The following is a 22,483-nucleotide window of genomic DNA, read 5'->3' as shown; positions in this document are numbered from 1 at the left end:
TGAGGTTCATATTCTAGAAATCCTTATCTTTAAGCACTTCCCTATACTGCCTCCCAATCTGTGGGTACTTACTATGTGCTAGGCTAATAGCCAGGAGCGTTTTTGCCCTCAAAGGGACATTTGGCAACGTCTGGAGATTTTTTGGTTGTGGGAAGGAGGCAGCCTCTGTTCCTTGACCTAGTGAGTGGAGGCCTGGATGTTGGTAACTGCACAGGGAGTCCCCGAGAACCAAGTATCTAGCCCAAAATGTCAATAGTGCTGAAACTAAGAATTCTGAGCCAGGCTATGTGAAAATCGTTTTCAGACCAACACTGAGACTCTTCCTGTAGCCCAGTAGGTGCAACTACTGTCTCCATTTTAGACAAGGACAGGTGCTCTGAGAATCAGGAAGTGGTCACCACAAGACAGGAACCCAGGTAGTCTGATTCTAGAGGCCTTTGGGGTCCCCCCTCCACCAAACTCCATTGTCATCAGCTGCCTTTACCATCAAAACATGTAATCTCTTTTAACACCTGTTTACGTATCACAAATTTCAGAAGCTAAGAACATTCAGCCAACTGGGAAAAATTGCCACCCTGGATGGATGTGTCTCCAAAGATAAAAAGTATCTGTTCAGCAGCTCAAAGGTCTTGAGAAACCCTTACTATAGAACCATTGAGCTTTCTCCAGCAGACATTCAGATCCTTGCTTTAAAATAAAACTCTGAGGAGAAAGCTAATTTTAGGACATTAAGTTTTTTCAAGAATAATTAACTCTGCATGGGATTCAACATCAAGTTCTTTCCTTTTGTTTTTAGGAGCCGATGAGCCCGGAAGGTTAGTTAGGAGAAGAGGAAATGAAACTATGACAAGACACAGTACCATTCCTCTTTTACTTGGTGGCCAGGCACAATATGAATATGAGTAACTCTCTCATCCTGTCCAATTAACTCCCTCAAGTACAAAAAGAAGAAAATATATACACACTTGGTTATTTGGAAGAAACTGAAGAAAAAGCCAACACCGGGATACTAGTTTCAACAATAAAGCGCTATGCAAATAACTTCCTTTGGGATTTAAGGTTTGTCCGGCGCGGAAAAAAACAATGCTAATGAAGCAGGGCGAGGGCGGAAGGCGAGAGAGGAAAAGAAAAAGAGAGGAATAAAAGAGCTTGAAAGAGGAGAGGGAGGAAAGAGCCGGGCTTACTTCCTCAGACAGGAATTACTGAGAAATGGAGGAAGCTCTGGGAAAACAGTCTGGGCTGCTCAGGCAGGCGGGGCTGGGCGAGGGTGCCTCCCCGAATTCGGAATGAGAGGTGCGGGCGCCTCCCAGACCCGTCCATCCCCCCCGGCGTTCGTCGGTGCGGGGCGATGCTCTAAGAACGTCCGAGCCTTTCGATTTTAAACCTTCTCCAATCAGGTTCTCCGGGTGCCGACGCGGGCAGCATGACGGTGGCTTCTTTCTGCAGCTCGTCGGGATCCTCCCGCCCTCGCTCGCCGCCTGCCAGATCCAAACCAGACAGTCCCAGACATTCCGCGACGGATGGTTCCAGAAAGCGGGGAACTGACCGCGATGAATGAATTGTGAATAGCGCGGCTCCGGCAAGAGCCTCAGAAACCTTAATTGGGGGTCAGTTGAGAGCCCGGAAACGCGTCGAGCGCCGCAGGTGGCGGGCGGCACTGGAATTTAACATTCTGGAGCCCCTACTCTGTGCCAGGCACTGAACCTAGGGGGCCGCGCTTATTGTCCAGCTCGGTGAGGTAGTTAGATGGGTTTTCAGAGAGGAGAAATACATTGCATTTGCCGTTCCCTTTGCCTGGAACGCTCTTGCCGAGACTGGGGTGTGGCAGCTCCTTTCTCCAGTGCAGTAACCGGCCGAAAAGCCACCTCCGCCGAGAGGCCCTCAGGGCGCTTTGCAGCTCTTTATCACCCCCATCACCACTTTTGAAAGTTTAGCAATTACCCCAGTGCTCATAGTTTATCAGCATTTTCTCGTATGTTTATATTTATGTTGTTTATGGTCTGTCTCCCAGCTTAAAATGTCATCTCCATGAGATCAGGAACCTGGTGTGCCGTTATCACAGCTGCACGTCCACAACTGCTCCGGGAGCACTAGGTAGGCGCTCAGTAAATGTTAATTTTCTTCCACAGCCAACTACGGCACCTGACTCATCTGCGGTCTCCAAACTGACCCCAGGTGATCAGTTGCTCGCATTCATGCTAGGATCAAAGGCGGCCCGAGGAGCGAGCAGGCAGTCAAGTCGGTTGGACCTTCCCGTCTATCAAGGAGCTCCCGCATTTTCATTGTTACTACGAGGCTTTCTCTCCCTTCCCCCTTGCTCACGAACTGCATAGAACACAACCACCACACTCCCCTCAGGTCTTCTCCTGGGAACCCCTCAAGAATCTGCATCACTGCCTCTGGATGTCAGGGTCACAGTCCCGGGTCGGGGTCCCACGAGGATTCCGTGCTTCGTCATCCTGCGTCTGCAATCCTCCCTTCACCACCTATTTTCTCTGTTCTCCATCCCTCTGCCTCCGTCTCACTTCCTCAAGAGGTCGAGTTCTCTTTGCCTGTTCGACCACATGGCTCCCCTGGAACCTTTTCCTTAAACCAGCCCCTCCCGCTCCGCCCTCATTCTCTCTGCTTTCCTGGCTCGGAAACGCCATTCGACCAACAATTATGGAGCGCCCACGGCGCGCAGGCAGGGCGCTGGGCCGCCAGGAGCCGCTCCCCGGGCCCGGCCGCAGCTCTCAGCTCTCTCCACCCTCCCCACCTGCCGGGAACCGGGAGACCGAACTCCCCTGACTGCGTCATGGAATCCTCCCGCTTCTTCTAAGTACGTCGCCCCACCCCGTTCCCCGGGAACGACTCCTGATTGGTGGGGGTGGGGGTCACTCTGCCGCCCCTCCCACCCTCCTCGTATGGTCTCCGCCCCTGGGCGGTGCAGGCTCCTCCTCCTCGCTCCCGCCCCTCCCTCCCCTCCTCCGGCTGTTCGCCGGGCTGCGCGCGCGAAGTTCTGGGCAAAGTCCTGGGAACTGGCCACGCGGTCGCAGCGCGGGCGAGCAGAACCGGGGAGGGGACCGGAGCGTGTGGCGGCCAGTGCGCGGCGCGGGCCCCGGCCCCGCCGTCCGTCCGCGAGTGGCCGTCCCCGCCCCCGTCTCCTGCGGCTGGTGCGGGAACTGTCAGCTGCGCGTTGCAGGGGGACCGGAGAAGCCGGATTCGCCTCCTCCTAGGTCTGTGGACGAACCCCAGAGCCCGGCACCGGGGAAGTAGGCGGCATCGCCGGCGGCAGAGCGCGCAGGTAAGCGCCGGGACGCCCGCCGGAGTGGTGCTGGGGTGTGGCGGGGGCCCAGCGGCGGCGCGCGTTCAGAAGGGCTGCGGTTTCGGGGGGCGCCACCAGTCTCCGCAGGACCGGAGTCTGCCTCCTGTCGCCCGGGGAAGAACCGGCTGGTGGGGCAGCCCCGAGCCGGGGAGATCGCCCTCGGTGCGGGCGCCAGGCTCCCGGGAGGTAGGGCCCGAGTGCTACCCACGCTAAAGCTCCGTCTTCAGAGGGACGGTTTGGCCGGGATTGACGGCGAGAAGGCGCCGAAGGATGCGGCGCCGAGGGGCTGCCCGGGGCAGCGGGGCCGGAGGCACAGGAAACCTGTTCACTTGGGCCGAGGGCGAGGGTTTACCACATCCGTGAGCTGGGGCGCGCCGGGAGGGACCCGGACGACGCTGGCCTCGCAGGCGCCCGGCTCCCCCGCCTCCCCTCCCTCGGTCGGCTCCGCTTCCCAGTGCGCCGGCTGGCGACTGAGGATGCTCGCCCCTTCGAGCTTCCCAGCGTCCTGGGAAGCGTTTGCAGCCTATAGTCACTGATGGGCATTGTTGTAGATCGTGCAGATACTTCTTGAAAGCCGGCACGCGCCGCCTTCCTTTGGTAATAGAACTTGCCAGCCGCCTTCTGCACACTTGTGCTGCCTTTGCTTCGTCTCACGGACTATCAGTCTCCTTAGTCGGGACTTTGAGCTGAGGGGCTGTGAAATTGTCGCTTTCGATGTGTCTGGGAACTGCGCTGAGGTGCATCTGAGGTTCCCTAGATGTTGCACTGATCCTCAGAGTTTGACTGCTCGGATGGGCGCATTTAGAAATATTTTAAGCTGCAGCTGCGAAAGAAATCCTTCCACAGACAGGTGAACGTGTAGGTCTGACTTCTGATCGTCCACACTCTACCCCAAGCATCATACAAGGTGAGGGCCCCCTTCTGGCCAAAGGAGACCAGGCAGGCAGGCCTGGACTGAAATGCACCCAAGCTAAAATGACCGTCCCTTCCACCAACTTGTTGGTCCATCACCCTGTTTGGTGTTCCTCATAGCACTCATCTCCGTGGAATTATCTCCTTGGTCTGTTTGCTATCTGCCTTCCTCCACTAGAACGGAAGTTCCAGAAAAGCAGAGACCTTATCTGTCTTGTTAATCACTCCATCTCCAATGTCAGCAACAGTGCCTAACACACAGTAGGTGTGCGAGAAATATTTATGGGATGAATAATTTATGGGATGAAAACTTCTCTGTAAAAAACGAGGAATGGTGGTTTCATAGCTGGTTTTGATTTTCATGTTTATTTATCCTTTTTTTCTATTGGGAAAATTAACAAATACCAATAACTACTATTGATTGAGCACCTACAAAGAACTGGATTGTACTAGGAACTTTGTATAGATTACCTTATTAAACATTACAGTAGTCTTATTAGCTAGGTGTTTCTGAACAGATGGGAAATTGAGACTTCAGCAGGTTAGTCAGTTTTCCCAAGATTGTCCTGGCAGAGCTAGAATTCCAGCTCATTTTCTCTCTATTGTGCTGGGCAGCTTCCAAGAAACTAAAATGTGGTTACCACCATTACAGCCAACAGACGCTTAGCTTTATTTGTAACAAAAGCTATTACTTAGCTGAGAGAAGATTTGTTGTATCATTGTGGAGAGAGAGTTTCGATAATAGCTAATAGTTATGTTGTAGGCCAGGTACTATCAGGCTGCCATAGACTGTGTTATCTCATTTAAACTTCCCTATCTTGAGGCAGTGTTCTGAGGTTGTCTCCACTGTGCAGATGAAAAAAAATGCAGCCTGGCTTCAGGAGCTTGCCCAGGGTCAGTAGTGAATTGCTCAGCTGGATTTCGTTAATAGTCTCTCTCTTACTAAATCTTTAGCTCCTTCTACTACACCGAAATCTCTCCTGCTCCCACTATTTAATTAGATGTGGACTCATAGTCTAATAATACAGTATATTAAAACCATCTGAGACTGGGCTCTAAACTTTCCACTGCCAATGTCAAGTGTCTAGTTGTATTATTTTCTGAATTGATGAGACTCTTACTGGCATTGATTTTTGTGGTTGAGGTTACAGTTTGTGGGCCTGGTAGACAGGAGACTTCTAATATAGGAGGAAAGGAAATTCTCCTTTCACCTAAATTTAAATTTGCTTTCACCTAAATTTAAAGAGAAATCCGATGGGCTTTACCCATTGTGGTAAATAGACTCTGAACACAGTAATGCTTTATGCCTCTTAAGGAAAGTACTGGAAAGTCAGCTAGTTTCTCTGTTCCCATATGTAGAATGGAGAGTTAGAAGCCACTACTCATTCCAGAAGCTTCTGCAACAACCTTTTAGTAAAGTCACTACATTCCAACTCTTTGTGCTGTTGCAGTGAAGTCGAGAGCAAGAAGTAGTTCTGTAAGAGTGTCGTGGTTACCACCTAAAGGGCTAGTGCAAGATAGGGTGTAGGAAGGAATTAGAGATCCCCTTTTGTTTTCTACTTCCATTCCAGTTTTAGGGGGTAGTGTAATGTTTTTCCTTGCAAGAGGATCTGGATAATCCACAGCTTTATTTATAATGGGCCTCTTGGCAGTACTATGTTTCTTAATTGTTAATTCCACTTCAGGAGTACTCCAGGGAGGGTTAGAGAACCGTCCAAGCTAGAATGACCACAGAAGAGATGGGAGTGTCGGACACTAAGGAAGATGGAAGCTTTTAAGTTGATGGACTTTCCATGCATAATTGAGAATTGTTTATAGTTCCCTGTGAATCCCCTTCCTGTCTACATCTTATTTATCAGCTTTTTAGCCCTCTCCTCTGGAAACTTCCTTCTCCTTTCTAGTCACCCCTTTTGAGACCGTGTTTATGCTCACCCCAACTCTTGTCTCCTCCTCGGTGTCCTTCACATTGATCCCTTCACGTTGATCCCAACCACGCTGATGGTTGTCCCTGCACCATCTTAGTTTAGGGTCTTAGGAACTTCTGCACTCTGTCCTAACGTTGCTTACAGGAGGATTTTCCTCCCTCAGTCTCTCCTTCATATCACAGTCAGGTAAATTCTGAGTCCTGTCATTATATTGCTAAAAATTCTTGAGTGGCTTATATAGTTAATAATAATAATAATATTAATAACAGCTGCTGAACTTCTTGTGCCAGGCACTGTCATAAGGGCTATCCACGAATCACTGTGTTTAATCCTCAGAGCAACACCAAAGCAGGCACTGGTATTATACCCCCAATTTCCAGATGAGGCCAGGAAAAATTAAGTTCACAACTACTTTACAGCTCATACAAGGTGGAGCTGAGACTGACACTCTGGGTCCTTTCTCTCCTCCTTTGTATGGAGACTCCTTAGCCTGAAGTGAGGATCCAGCAGCCTGGGCTCAGTGGCCGCCTTCACCCCACCGCTCCCCAACCCTGTGCATTGGCAGCCTGAACTTGATTCAGCGACAGAGTGTTTTGCCTTTGCCTGTACACTCCTGTTGCCTAGAAAGCTCTTATTGTCTCTCCCTGTGAAACCCCAAGTCTTTCAAGGCTGAACTCATAAGCCACTTCTGTCAGAAGACTCTCTCTGAACCCAATCCACAGCATTTTCTTAGAAAAGTGGGAGTCCCCAGTTCAATTTCTGACCATTGAGTATGGTGGTTTCTTTCTTTCCTTCAGTACTTTGTACCTTTCATATCCCCCACCCCCCATTTCCCCACCCTGCTGCCTCCTGATCTGGTTATTTATTCAGATGTATTGCATTGCCTCTCTTATCGGGTTGTAAATGCCTTGAAGGCAGGCCTAGTATGCATTCCTCATGTTTCTGTTCCTCACATCCCTAAGCATGGTATCCTATCCACAGGAGGTGCTCAATTAAAAAGAGAACATGAAACAGTTATATTTGGTTATGTTCTTTTAGAATATTCTGTGAAAAAAATAATTGGAATGTGGCATTTGGTTTCCTATTTTTGACCCACAATACTGTGATGCCTTCATTAATTTATGATGAAGCAGTAGAAATCCTAGTTATTTAAATTCACAGAAAGTGCCTATTCTGGTTGTTTTCACTTTGGAGATGTTGCAAGGAGATCTCAAACCCATACACAAAACAAACATTGTCTGTAAAATAAGTATCTTGCATTTTATATGCACTATTTTTTTCATATATATGGAAATGTTATTAAAGCTGTTACGGAATTTAAATTTTTGTCAATATTTTATTGATCAGTGAATATTTCTAATTTTTAACCTGGTTTGCTAGATCCCCTATGAACCAGCTCCCGCTCATGGCTCCTCACTCATTACTTGGCTCTGTGTCTTCCAGTCACGTTGAACTAAATTCAGCACTCCGCCAGTGTCCCAGGGCCACGCATGCTGTGCTCTGGCCTCATAATCTTTTCCTCCTCACCCGTAGTCACCTGGCTAATTCCCACTCATCCATCACGCTTCAGCATGGACGTCACTTGGAAGCCTTTCTCTGCCCCCTCCAAGTTGAAGTTGGAGAACACTCTGTGCCTGTTCATTTTATAGGGAGCAGTTATCATACTGTTTTGTGACTGTTGGTCACTTGACTGAATCTTCCCTGAAACCACGGACTCTCATTTGACTTTATCCCTCAGGGATCTTTTAAAACTTTCCCCTACCTCGGCCCTACTCCCAGAGTTTCTGGGTCAGGTGGCTTGGGTTAAGGAGGGTTGGTCACTGGAATTTTTTTTTTAAAGGAGTTTTCTTATTCTGTGTTGTAGCTGTATAGCATTCCATTGTGTGAATGTAACATACTTTATCCAGTTTCTTCTTTTTTTTAATTGAGATATAATTTACATTTCATACAATTCACCCATTTAAAGTATACAGTTCAGTGGTTTTTAGTATATTCATAGTTGTGCAATCATCACCATAATTAATTTTAGAACATTTTATCACCCCTAAAAGAAATCCTCACCCATTAGCAGTCTCCCCCCTCACCCCGCAACCACTAATCTACTTTACATCTGTATAGATTTGCCTATTGTGGACAGTTCATGTAAATGGAATCATACAATATGTGGTCTTTTGTGTCTGACTTCTTTCACTTAGCGTTATGTGTTCAGGGTTGATCCCAGATGTCACATGAATCAGTGCTTGGTTCCTTCTTGTTGCCTAATGCCCCATTGTGTGGATGTATCACATTGTATTTATCCGTTTGTCAGTTGATGGAACTGGTGTTGGTTTTTAAAGCTTCCCCCAGTGATTCTACTGTGCAGTCAGAAACTAAACCAGAAGTTCCTTTCAGTCTTGTTCATTGTTGTCTTTTGGGGCTAGCACAGTGCCTGGCACGAGATAGATGTGTAATAAACGTTGGAATGAATAAAGCACTTTACTAAAAGTATACCTCTTGTTGTGTGGGTGTCATCAAAAGATGTTGTCATTAGGGGCTGGCCCAGTGGCGCAGCGGTTAGGTTTGCACGTTCTGCTTCAGCAGCCTGGGGTGCGCTGGTTCGGATCCCGGGTGCGGACATGGCACTGCTTGGCAAGCCACTGTGTGGTAGGCGTCCCACATATAAAGGAGGGGAAGATGGGCACGGATGTTAGCTCAGGGCCAGTCTTCCTCAGCAAAAAAGAGGAGGACTGGCAGTAGTTAGCTCAGGGCTAATCTTCCTCAAAAAAAAAAAAAAAAGATGTCATTAAAAAGAGATCCTCATAGCTGATTGTTTAGGTCCCAACTTGAACAAATCAACTGTTAAAAAATTATGAGATAATCAAGGACATTTGGACATAAATGAAATGCTATGATTTTTAGCATCTGCTTCAAAATAATGCAGGGGTAGGGAGGGAGAATAGAGGAAACAAGGCTGTTGGTGAGTCAATGTTTACTGAAGCCGGGCGATGAGGTCGTGGGGTTTTTAATGCTAGTCTCTGTGTTGGCTGTCCACATGTGGCTGTTGAGCACTTAAAAATGTGGCTAATATTTATTGAGATGTATGTAAGTATGACATATACGCTGTGTTGCAAAGAGTTAGTGCAAAAAAGAATATAAAATTGTCTCTAATTTTTTAGTATCATTTGTATGTTGAAATGATAATATTTTGGATATATTATGATAATATATAATTAAAACTAATTTTACCTGTTTCCTTTTACTCTTTTAATTGTCTACTTAAATTAAAATTGCATATGTGGCAATTGGACAATTTTTTGGACAGTGCTGCTGTATACTTTTGTGTATGTTTGAAGTTTTTCGTAACAAGTTAAAAAAATCGAAGATGTGAATTTTTTTAAAAGTCTGGAGTAAAATATTTTTCATAAAGGATTCCTCTTATATGAAAAGATTGGGAAATATTGATTTATTCAAAGATGATTCTTTATGGAAGCTTAGAGCAGGCAGGCTGAAGCTTTCCACTGTCATTCCCGGGCTTCATCTATGTGAAAATTTAAAAATTCTTCTCTAATAAATGAAATAGCAGCATGAGGGACTAGAAGAATTGCTCCTTTAGTTATTTATCTGACTCTTCTGTTTTGAAGTTGATGAAATATTTCCTTCATCTTGGAAAAATATAGAAAAGTCAGTGGTAATTTCATTGTTGTAAGTCACATTGTTTATACCCTGAAATTGAATTTTCCCTGGACTTTTCTTTATAATCACTCTGCCTAAATCTGTTTGTTTGAGAGCCAGAATATGATTGTTTCTAGACTTCCCAAGATCCCTGGAATATGAGTGCAATATCATTCTTTAATAATAATAATAATAAATGTGTGGATTTAAAGCTGAGAAGCAAATTGCTTTCATATAAAATTTCTTTAGATGGACATTATGTCACTGTCTAGATGTCTGTGTTTGCTCCCAGGACAATAGATGAGATAATAAACCCAGTTCTCTGAGGGCGTGTGGGCCAGATGAATGACCCTAGAGGATATTCTTTCTCATCTGTGATTTCTGAGATCGGGAGACAGTGGACCTGAATTGAAAAATAGCTTGAATATAACGCAGAACAGAATCAAATTGCCATGAGCAGCCCGACAAGAAATCATCAGAGGATCTGTGACTGTCAGTATAAAATCAAGTTTATTATTTTGTTTATTCTCTACAGCTAAAATATTAAATTTTTTAAATGTTTTGTGAGTCAAACACTTTTCTCAGTATAACATATCTCCACCTATGTGTTAAAATGTAGTACTAGTAAAGATTCCCATACTTGTGTTCTGTCTTAGTAGCAAATGTTATAGTCTAAGAAATTTGAAGTTACTCTTTAAGTCTTATAAAACACATTTGCCTCAAATCATTTGTGGTGGGCAGTGATCTGAAACGTGTAGAAGCAAAAGCTAAATAGTATATTCTTTAAATCTCACAGACATTATTAAACTTGAAGAAAATGCCCTCTGGAATGAAAGCCTGCTGTGTGATTTTTGCTAATACATTTAATAAGTATTTATTGAGCACACACTATGTGCCAGGCACCAGACTGGGTACAGGTTACGTGGTGATGAATTAGACACATGTGGAGCCTCCTTCACGGAGCTTACAGTTTACCAGGGATGGTAATTACGTTAATTACGGTGGGGATATGTGGCTCAAAGGGAGTGAGTCTGGATTTTAATTGGGACCCTGGAGAGAAGACTTCCAACTTCCTGTGGATCATGATTCAGGCTGCTGATGGTCTGAAGAAGGAAGAGGAAAGAGAACGTGGCTGGGAAATCCTGAGAGGAGGATGACGCCATTGAAGTCCTGCCCTTTCTGTGTCTTTCTGCGGCTTGTAGGAGGCCAGGCGCAGTGGGAGGTGGGGTTTAACTCCTCTTTCAAGGTTTGGAATTGTTCTCTGTGATGCTACACACAGGTTTGTTTGTTTGTTACTGGGAATTGAATCCACAGTTGAGTTTTTACCACCTTTGTAACTGAAACTGAATGAGACCTAACACAGCCATGAAAGTAGCTAAAAATAGCTTGCTGGCTCCAATTCTCGGGTAGCTCAGTTGTCTAGCATCTGAGATGAAGTGAGTTAGGGATGTTTGAAGTCCTCAAAGAATATAGGGAAGACCCACTTGGGTTTTTCTCACAAGTTCAAGGCTGCTTCAAGCAAATTTCTGGTGTATAGAGAATTAATTGAGGTGTCCTTTGGAGCTTGTTGGAGTCATTACGGAATGGGGAACCATGCTGCCTTTAAAGGTGGTGATGATAATTACAAAGAACAATGGCAGCCAGTAATTTACTCTGTGCCAGCTTAGTGCTTTACTTACACGACCTCGTTAGATCTTGCAGTAAGTTATGAGATGACTGTCATCATTTCAGTTTATCAATGACCAAACAGACTTGGGAGCAATTACTTGCTCTTTGGTTGCCCCGTATCTCTTTACTCTTCCTGATTTCCATTTGAGGAATCACTTCTTGCCTTTCTATATAGTTTGCTGGGACCAGAACAAGGGGCCCCATTCTCCTTGGCCATGGGTGGCCTAGAGAGCCAGGCCAGTCACATGCCTCTTGCAGGACTCTGGGTGCAATGTCAAGGGTCATGGAGATTCTGCTGCGAAGGTATATCCTGAAGAGACCATGCCTGTCCATACCACATTGTTGTAATCTGGCTTCTGGTCCCAAAAAAGCTGTGCCAGTGCTTGACTCTCTAGTCTCCTCTTAGTTCCTTAAACTGATATTTTTCCAGTACATTTTCTTTGGTGTCATATGCCAAATTGGTTTCTGTTGCTTCCACTTAAAGAACCCCTGACTGTCACAAGCCTGGAGAGGCTTAAGTAGTTCTACCCGTGATCACAGAGGGATCATGTGGCAGAGCTGGGGTGCAGTCTGCCTCTACTGTCAGGCCCTTGACCAGAGGGCCCCTCAGGGTGGTGGAGAGCACTGGACGGGAGTCAGAGAATCAGAGGATGGATCCATTCCCAGTGGTGCCTTTACATCTGTGATCTTGGGTGCCAGTCGCTGCCTTTTCAGGCTGCACTGGATGGACAAGGTGAAATCTACACATATCTAAATGACTCCTAGCCCAAGAATATTTCCTCCTGCATGAGATTTTTGGACATACTGTGTCTCAGTTTCTGAAGGCTTCAATTTAAGGTTTGAGGATGGTCTGAGGCAGTGGTTTTCAATGTGTGTTTCTAGGAGTTGCTGTATCAGCATCACCTGGGAACTTGTTTGAAATGCCAGTTCTTGGGCCCCACTCTAGACCTCCTGAATCAGGAACTCTGAGAGGGGGGCCCAGCCATCTGTGTTTTTACAAGCCTTTCAGGTGATTCTGATGCACACTAAAATTTGAGAACGACTGGGCTAAGGCATTTTCATTTTATTAAAAACACTTTATTATATATAAGTCACTGCTTAGAAGTAGGAAGCATGTAAAAGTTAATTGTCCATAGCCCCTGCTCTCAAGGAACGTTCACTCCAGTTGGGGAGACATACAAAAACACAATTGTAAGGGACAAGGAGGGGTGTGATAACTCACTATAAACAAGGTATTGGAGTGCTACAGGAGCACAGAAATAGGGATAAGAGATGCTTTTGTAGAGAAGCAGGCATTTGAGCCACAAGGACACAAGGATTGAGACAAAAAAGAATGGAGGGCCAGGTAGGAAGGACATTGCAGGCAGAGAACTGAAGATGAGCGAAGGCACAGCATTTTAAGGAAGGAGGGACCCTCCAGTTTGATGAGAAGCTGACTGTTTTAATGGGAAAAGTGACAGGATATGGAGATGGAGAGATAGGTTGGGGCCCTACTGAGATGCATTCTGAATCCCACGTAAGGGTTTGAACTTTATTCCATAGACAGTAACAAGGAGGTGATAGAATGGGAGTTTTCTTAGAGAAGGTGTTCTGGTGGTGGTAGAAAACGTCAGAGATTGGGAGTATAGGAATGAGGTGATGAGACCTAAACTGGGTGGTCACAGTAGGAGAAGAAAGGGAGGACAGCACAGAAATACTGGAAAGTTTGAATGACAGCCCCTAGTAGCTAGGGGTTGGGGGATAGGGTTGAGGAAGAAGGCAAAGACGATTCTATGGGAGGTAATAAATGGTGTTGGTACAGTCAGGTTAAAAGATAAAGTTGGAGCCTTATGTCACACCTTCCACCAAAATAAATTACACATGGATCAAAACTTTAACATTAAAACAACTGGAAAATGAAAGAATGCCATTTAAACAATAATGGGGATGGAAAATCCTTTCTAGATATGACACAAAATCCAGAAGCTATAAAATAAAAGATTGATTCATTTGAGTACATGTAATTTTTACAGGGACAAATTTTTTTAACTATGTCAAAAGGCAATCAATAAATTTAGAAAAATAATTGCAGTTCATGTCAGAACAATGTAATTTCATCAATATATAAAGAACTCCAACAAATCCATAAGAGAAAGAGGCCAGTTACTCTAAAGGCAAAGAATATGAACGTAGAGTTTACAAAATGGCATGCAAATGACTCTTAAATATATGAAAACTTTAACCTCACTCATAAAAAGAGAAATGCAAGTTAAAATTTTAGTGAGATGCTATCTTTCACCTATTAGATTGGCAAATATAACAAAAAGTGATAACATCATTGGTAAAGGTTTGAGGAAACAGGTATTCATACATGGTGGATGGAAGTATACATTTGTCTAAGCTCTGTGTGGAGCCGTTGGCAGTATCTATCAAAACTAGCAATAACAGTTCTATGAATTTTATCCTACAGACATGCAATGTGGACAATGATATATGTGCAAAGTTATTTATTGCAGCATTGTTTGAATAAATAAAAGATTGCAAATAACCTAATTGTGCATCAGTAGGAACTGGGTAATAAATAATGGAGCAGTTAAAAATGAGACTGCTCTACATCTCCTGATTTGGAAGAATCTCTGAGATTTATTGTTAAGTTAAAAAACAGCAAGGTGTAGAATACATAAGGTTTGTGGCAAACATACTATATATACTGACATATGTATGGTGTGCTTCCATTTGAGTAAAAGGATATCCATATATAGTATATATTTTATATGTATATATTCATAAATAAGTACGTATTTTTGCACATCTGCAAACACACACGTCTAATGGTGGGCTGAAGCCAGCTCACACCAGCTTGTGAGAATCACTTGTGTGCATTTCTTCTCATCTCCTTAGTCAATGACTTTGGAGTTGGTAGTTTGAAATTGGCCATAGTGCGGGAATTTACACCATGGAAATGAGCAAAGGCAACAAATCAGGGCTTTTGTTTGTTTTTGTTTTTTTCAGAGAGCTGGTTGATAAACATTTACGAGAACTCACTGTGTATCATAAATATAAAGTATCTCTTAAATGATACACAAGAAGCTGGTAACATCAGATTCCCCAAGGAAGGGAGAATGGGTGGCAAAAGGATAGATATGAGATTTAAATTATACCTTTTGAATTTTATTCCAAGTGAATGTATTACTTATTCTGAAATGAATATATACAGCAAACAAAATATGACTCCAGAGTTTCAGACCTGTGTGTCTATTTGTGTTATTTAAGGTGCCATTGACTATGCCAGGGGAAAATGGAAACATGAATAGATCTTAGGGAAAAAGAATGCTTTGGGTTTTGAACATGCTGAGTTTGAAATGTCTGGGTGATATCAGTGTGGAGATGTCCATCAGGCTACTCAGAAGAGAGAGCAAAGCTGGTGATCACTTTTGGGAGGCGTCGTTTAGTTGAAAGTATGGTAGTTGAGGAGGTTTCCAAGGGAGGCCGAATCTGAACAACCTTTTGGGCAGGTCCCAGGAGAGAAAGGGAGATGTATATGGTACCTTGGGGAACGCCAGCCAAGAGGTAGGGAGGGGAAGGGTAACTAGTCACAAAAGAAGGAGGACCATATAGTAATAATAATAACTTTCTTTTATGGAGTGTCAACAAAAAGCGAGGCACTATTCTCAGTGCCAGTGAATAGGAGAGGGTCATTCCGAAGGAAAAACCAGGAGAGAGCTCCTGGGAGGGATGTTAACAGAGTAGGACCTTGAAAGGTGGTAAGATTTTAAAGGTCAAGACGTTTCAAGCAGAGGCAATGATGACCAAAGGTGGCAAGAGGATTATCTGATGTAGCTGGAGGGTAGAGAGCCATGGGAGCCTGAGAGCGGTGCACGGCTGCTGCGTTCTCTGGCAGCTGGAGAGCCACAAAATGGTTTTGAACTAGGAAATATGCTTTAATCAGTCGACTGGTAGTCAAGTACAAAAATTAGATGTTGTGTTCCTGGAGCACTTCCTGTGTGTTCATTGGTGGGGAAGAGAGATGGTAGGAGACAGAAAAATTACCATAAAACTTGGAGATCGATCATGCAGATGGCCTGTGCGTGCAGGTTTTCAGAGTGTCTGCAAACAGAACCTGGGATGGCTAGTGCCAGTTCGCTCTTAGTTGGTTTTTTGACTCAAGCTGAATTTCTTATGTGGTGGCGTATTATCTTTTTTTTTTTAATCTGTCAGTACATTATGGGACGGAGGCTGTATTTTCCAGAAGACTGTGAATGAGGAGTAAGGAAAGAGGCAGTGAATGAAGAAATGATTATTTGTTGACATACATTTTTATGTGTATGATTTATTTGTGAGTTGTGCTGAGAGGCGATATTCCTGTCTCACAAGGCACACGCCTGTCCTGCCTCTCCTTAGAGAGATGCTGTGTGTGTACACGCGGTTCTTTTACTTTGTAAATATACATGTACACCAACGGTGTAAAATTTCACCCTAGTCAGGTTTTCAACTCAGTCTTTCCCCAGCCCGGTGTTGTCTTGAGTTTGTTGTATGTGTGTCATTAGGAATAGTACCAATAATGAGGTGTCAGAAAGCAGAAGGATAATAACTGAGGCCTAAACATGGTTTGGAGAAAGGACTGCATGGACTTCATCGTGCCAGCCTGCTGACACATCCACTCCTGACAGGAAAGTCCTGTTTTTCTAGTCTTTGATCCCACAAGTCAAAATAGCCGTCCAGTTTGGTTATGACTTTCAGTTCTGCATCATTTGTTCCTTGATTAAGGGCCTGGATGCCTCTTCTCTTCTCTGGTATGCAAGGTTTATTTTCATAGGTGCTTGTAGATAGATAGAGACGATGTTTATGTAAGATATGTGCCTTTTCTGACCTATAGATTAAGACTCCTTTGTCTGACAAATGCCAGGCATTAGAGGGACAGAATGTTGGAATTTGGGTCTCTGTAAAATGTATGATGCATGGTCCCGAGAGGTGCCCCAGTTTTCCATCACTGCTAAGAACTTCACAGATTACTTTGGCAAAATAAGCATGTCCGAGGATGCAAGGTACTTGGGTCTCGCTCTAGCTGGTTAACTTGTGCTGAGGGTCAGCACATCACAGACTTCCCTACATGCCTGTGGATACAACAGTTTCTCCTTCCCTGTCTCAGAGGAGTTGTTTGAGAATTAGCCAAGTGTTGATAGATGTGAATGGGGTTCTGGGGAAATGAGAGCCCGTGATTGCTAACTGGGTGGGGAGACTGCTGAAGGAGTGTGGCCCATATGAATGAGACTCACTGGTTATCACAGTCATCCATCAGTTTCTCTGGGGCAGTGCCTCTAAACTTCAGCAGTACCAGAATGACCTGCAGGGCTTGTTAAAACACAGATTGCTGGGCCCTGCCCTCAGAGTTTCTGATTTAGTGATCTGTGGTGGGACTCGAGATTCTGTGTTTCTAACAAGTTCTCCGGTGCTGCTGGTTCTGCTGGCCCTGCTGGCCCAGGGACCCCTTTGAAAATCCAAGCAGTGGTTCAGTAGGCAAAAGACTGAGTCTTGACCAGCCCCAAGTCCACTCTGATTTGGGGAAGAACCAGAGAATTCTGGTTATCACTAGGTTATCATAACCCCCATATTTTATATAGCATTTCCACGTTTGTAAGTCACTTTAATATTCTCTGCTTCCCACAACAAAACAACCCTGTGAGGTAGGCGGGACAAGTATTGACTTCGTTGTACTACAGTTGGGGAAAACCAGACTGAGGACCTCAGGTAGGCGAGTGACTGACCCGAGGGGCAATTGAGACCTGAGACTTAGTTCTAGATCTTCTGACTGTAGCTTTAGTGTTCCTTCTATGTTGCCTTTAAAGCTAGTGAATGCTCTGATGATGCTTAAGGTTTGTTTTAGTCACCTCCCAACACAAAAACAGGTTTTTGTTTTAGAACAGTTTGAGAATTACAGAAAAGTTGTGAAAATAGTACAGAGAGTTCCCTTATGCCCCACACTCAGTTTCCCCTATTAACATCTTACATTAGCATGGTATGTTTGTCACAATTAATGGACCAATACTGATATATTATTGTTAACTAAAGGCTATTCTTTACTCAGATTCCCTTAGTTTTTGCCAGGTGTCCCTTTTCTGTTCCAGGATCCCATCCACAGTTCCACATTATGTCTAGTCATCGTGTCTCATCAGGCTCCCCTTGCTGTCACGGTTTCTCAGGCTTTCTCTGATTTTGATGACCTTGACTGGTTGAGGGCTTTGTAGAATGTCCCTCAATTGGGATTTACTGGATGTTTTTCTCATGGTTGGACTAGGGTTATGTTTTTGGGAGGAAGACCGCAGAGGTAAAGTGCTGTTCTTATCACATTGGATCAAGGGAACATACTGTCAACATGATTTATCACTGTTCATGTTGACCTTGACCACCTGGCTGAGGTGGTGTTTGTCAGTTTCTCCATTCATTTATCTATTCAATCAGTCAATCATATTTACATCAGTATGGGTTCATGGACATTTATTTGATGCTTTGGGTTATAATCCAATAGTACCTTATTTCCTTTGTTGCTCACTTTGTTCCAGCTTTGACAGGTAGGAGCTCTTTCAGTTAGCTCTTGTGTCTCTTTGACACAAGCCCATCATAGTGGATTTTTTGAGCACACCCTTACCTTCTGGCACTACAAGATGCTCTAGGCTCATCTTGTCTATTTCTTGTCCCAGCCCTAGAATCATTTTGTTTTTAATGTTGATCTCAATCCATTAAGTTGATTTCACCATCCACTACCTGAGTCACCAACCATAGTGAAAAACAGTGATCCATTTCCACCTATCATGTGTTAAAGATAAGGAAATTGGCACCTTGAAAGGTGAAATGGCTTATCCAAGGTCATGCATAGTTCACAGCAAAGCCAGGGCCAGGACCCGGTCCTCTGGACTTCTAGTCCTTTGCCTTTTCTAACAATTTATGCTGGCAAATTCTGCCATACAGAAGCTAGTTTAACATACTCCCGCCTCACCCACATCCTTATGTGGAAGCAGTCAGATGTGAACTCAGCTGGACGTGCTCCTGTCTCCCCAGGGCAGATATCAGCAAAAGGGGCAAGGAGTCCTGGGCAGATTCCCTGTGGAGACTGCCGTGGCAGGTCTGTGCTTTCAATCAGAATGGGGTTCCATACGGTAAGCTGGTTCCAAACTCTCAGAATGTGACTGCTGACGTCAGCACTTTGCAGCTGAGGTTAGACCACATGTCTGGCCTCTGTTTTGTGGGAAAGGAGGGGCAGAAGGAAGGCTTGTAGAATCCACACACTCTTTATTTGGGTTCACCTCCTTTCCCTGGGGGAGGCAGAAAGAAGTCAATTCAAGTAGCAAAACCCTCAAATTTCACTTCGTCCTATAACTCCTCAGACCCACAGAGATGGAGCTGAACAGACAGGATTTTGCTGTTCTAAAGGCCCAACCAACCTAGTATTAGGTCTAGTGTGAATAATCATTTACACCAAGAAGCTTATTTTCCTTTGTGGGAAGAGATAATTCACTCATCAAAAGGTTCCTAAGATTCAGGGAATAATAAAGGACAAGCTGATTTCGTATCCATTTCTTAGAATGTTTCATTTCAAAAGGTATTTTTTGATTTTTTAATAATTGAGAGTGGATGCTCTGGCTGAAGAGTTATTCCTGTAAAGGGGTTTAAAGGAATAAGGTAGTAGTGATGTATTAGGACATTTTGTTTGCAGGTAACAGAAACCCATCCAGCTTAAGAACAGTTTAAAAGAAAATTTATTGACTTAAGTTGCTAAAAAGTCCAAGAATAGGGTGAGCTTCAGGCATGGCTGGATCTAGGAGCTCAGCTCGTGTCTTCAGGGCCCTGGTTCTGGCTTCATTCTCAGGCATGCTTTTTCTACATGAGTACCTCTTAGCAGCTGTAGACTTACTTCCTACATGCTAAGCACTTCTATTAGTTCTGCAGATGGCTGTTGCTTCTGATTGTCCCTGCCTTCGGTCATGCCCCTAATCCTGAACCAGTTACTGACAGAGTTATGAGGGCTATTACTGGCTAGACGCAGGTCAGGTGTTCCCTATGGAACCAGGGGAAGGGATGGTTCCTCCAAGTAATACTGAGGTGCTGGTACCAGAAGGGGGAGTTGGTTAGATAGATGAAAATAGTGGCTGTCCATTACAGTGTTGTGAGCACTCAGGGTGAGTGCTTGATGAATGAGTAAATGCTCAACTCTGATGCTATCTAGACATTTGCTTATTTAGTCCCTTCTTAAGCTACTCATTTATTTTGTGGACTCCTGAGTTCTAGAGAGACCTCCTAGTCATTTCTTGATTAATGTACTCACCTCACTGCCACCTCTTGTTAGGCCCTCAGCAAGTACTCTTCTTGTTGTTCTTCATTGCTAATTTCAAGGCTAATTTCAACTTGTCTTGGTTACATGATGATGATCCTCTCTTTGAACCTGTTTAACTGGGTCAGTGTTAGATAATTCATGATTGGTTTTGGCTGAATGGTCAGCATAGATGCCTTCCATAAATCTGCTTTGCTGTTGGAGGAAGGAAGGTAACTTCTAATCTTGCGTTTTCCCTTGATACCATTCCTAGCTCAGATCCTTACTAGTTAATTCTAAGCCTTCTTTCTGTAAGGGGAAAACATTTTTTCTTTTTATCATTACATGAGCCAAAAATTATTAGTTCCAGATTTAAAAAAAATTCACTTGAAAGTTCAAGTCTCTTGCTTGTTTTCCTTGTTGCTCCTGCCTTTTTAAATTTCACTGCTTCTTAGCCCCTTTGCCTGAAGGTGGACAAGATAAGATCAAGGGGTGTAATTAAAACCTTGGCAGCATCTCATCTTTTTTTTTTGGTTTCTTTCTGGAGGGGCTACCTACTTGGCAATGTTTCTGTGAAAAACCAGTTTTGTACATTGGCCAATGTGAACTGTGGTGGATTATCTGTGAATTTCAGTTAATTATTTATTCGGAATCTCCCTTTACAACAGGAAGTTGAAAGCTGACTGCAAAGTCACCTCTCTCTGGTCGTTGCCTAGACTTCAGATCTTTTCCTTTTGCCATTTCCTTGAGTCCTATTGAGATCAACTTAAAAATGGATTAATGCCAAGTTCAGAAGAGGGTAAGTGTTAGGTTCTGTTCATCAGTCTTGGAGTTCCTGTTATATCTGTACTTCACAACCAAAGAGAAAAGATTTTTGGAAATCTGTCTCTTTTAGCACAGATAATTGAGTTTACTATATATTGATTTTATTTTGTCCATTTTCTCTGTTTATATGAAGCACTGCTTGACTAGTTCAGCACCATCAATTTTTTTTTTTTTTTTAATCTCTGAAGTATTTGTATCTGGGCTATGGTTAAGAGTCACAAAAACCATTTTGATTAGGTTTCTCATTCATTTAAACACTACACAAGCAGGGCGTGCCTTTGTATTATGAGAATATTTTTAGAAGACAAATGAGGTAGAATTTTGTGTCCCTTGCTTTCCCTCTGTTCAGACACCTGCATTTGCCATTAATTACTCCTCCCATGCACTCTCTCTCTTTGTCTGTTGTGTAGTGTTTTAAAATAATATTGAGAGGGAAGCTGGGTGCTGAGGCACATATGTGCATGGGAATAAATAGTTGTTTTTTTCTTGGTAGCTCAACAGAGGGTTCATTTAAGAGTAATTGCTATTTTGGTACCACTTTTTTGTTTTGTTTTGTTTCATCTTTTTCTGCAGTCTTTGCCTGGTCCCTAGAGCTGATCTCCTCTGGTCACCTCATTTTCTTCTTAATCAAACAGTTCTGAATACCTCTTGTGGCTCCTGTATTGCAGTTAGAAACTCACAGTCTGTATTTCTAACTCAGTCTTTCATCCCATGTTAATCTCGTGAATGTGTTGGATGTCATAGGGGATGCTAAGATGGAGAATTTGGTCTTAAACTTGAAGAAGCTCAAATATATACAAGGCAGAGTGAAATGATGGTATTATGAAGCTCTAAAAATGTGCCCTGGGCACCTGGAGGAAAGATGGATTAAGCCCTATGAGAGGAATACAGGAACATTTCACAAATATTGAAATGCTTTTGAACTTAACTGTCAAAAAATTTTGTGAGTAGGGCTGGCCCCGTGGCCTAGTGGTTAAGTTTGGCATTCTCCTCTTTCGGGCCCGGGTTCAGATCCCAGGCGTGGTCCTATACCACTCCTTGGTGGCCATGCTATGGTGGTGACCCACATACAAAATAGGGGAAGATTGGCACAAATGTTAGCTCAGGGAGAATCTTTCTCAGCAAAAAAATAAATAAAATAAATAAAATTTGTGAATGGAGCTGGAAGGAAGGGGCACTTCCCAAAATGTGGCCCATTTTGGGGAACAGCAATAGCTCACAGTGGCTGGATCATAGGATGTGCAGAGGGAGATAGAGGAAGAAAGTTAAAGGGAGTGAAATAAATTTTCTCAAAATTCAAAGAGAGACTATCAATCAAAAAAAGACCCAAAAACTCATTAGGAAAAGCAAATTAAAACACATGGAGATGCTCATGGAAATATTTTTTCACAGTCCTATTGACTGATATTTAATAACAGGGTTTCACAAGAGAATATATTGACAAGTGTTTGGAGAAATAGGCTCCATTTATGGCTAGAAGGAGAAGAAATTGCTATAAACCTTTATGGAGGCAATCTGGCAATCTATTTCAAAATTGAAAATGTGTATACTTTTTGACCCAGCAATTCCTTTTTAGAAATGTACCTTATAAATATGCTTATACATGAGCAAAAGGCTATAACAGTAAGAGATTGGAAATAACCTAAATGTGGGAGACAGTTAAATAAACCATGGTTCCTCCAATCAGTGGCTTCCCATGCAGCCAATGACAAGAATGGGGGAGCTCTCTCTATACGGATATTTCGATATGAGACACCCTCCAAGAGATGTTGTTAAATTGGGAAAAAGAAGGTGTCAAACAGTGAGTGGTACATTTAGCATTTATGTAAAAGTTAGGGGGAAATGCACATGTATCTGAAAAAATAAATATGAAGTTGATTACGTTAGTTACTTCCTGAGAAGAGAATTAGGTGG

The 22,483-nt window shown here is 43.7% G+C and overlaps 1 protein-coding gene across 9 annotated transcripts in view; it reads left to right on the top strand.

The window, feature by feature from the left end:
• Window positions 1-1,147: 1,147 nt before the first annotated feature.
• OSBPL3 (oxysterol binding protein like 3) overlaps window positions 1,148-22,483 on the top strand; it is a 175,975-nt gene continuing 154,639 nt past the window's right edge. For 3 of the 9 annotated variants that reach the window (XM_070510502.1, XM_070510512.1, XM_070510480.1), the window contains exons 1-3: window positions 1,148-1,607; window positions 2,012-2,094; window positions 2,203-3,283. The gene's annotated coding sequence lies outside the window, so the exon portion shown is untranslated. Of the gene's footprint in view, window positions 1,608-2,011; window positions 2,095-2,202; window positions 3,284-22,483 lie in introns of those variants that run through there. The other 6 variants (XM_014839007.3, XM_014839005.3, XM_014839004.3 and 3 more) reach the window with 4 other exon arrangements.

Source organism: Equus asinus, chromosome 1 (assembly GCF_041296235.1).
Source record: "Equus asinus isolate D_3611 breed Donkey chromosome 1, EquAss-T2T_v2, whole genome shotgun sequence".
Classification (NCBI taxonomy): Eukaryota; Metazoa; Chordata; class Mammalia; order Perissodactyla; family Equidae; genus Equus; species Equus asinus.
This window is presented reverse-complemented; position numbering and strand designations above follow the sequence as displayed.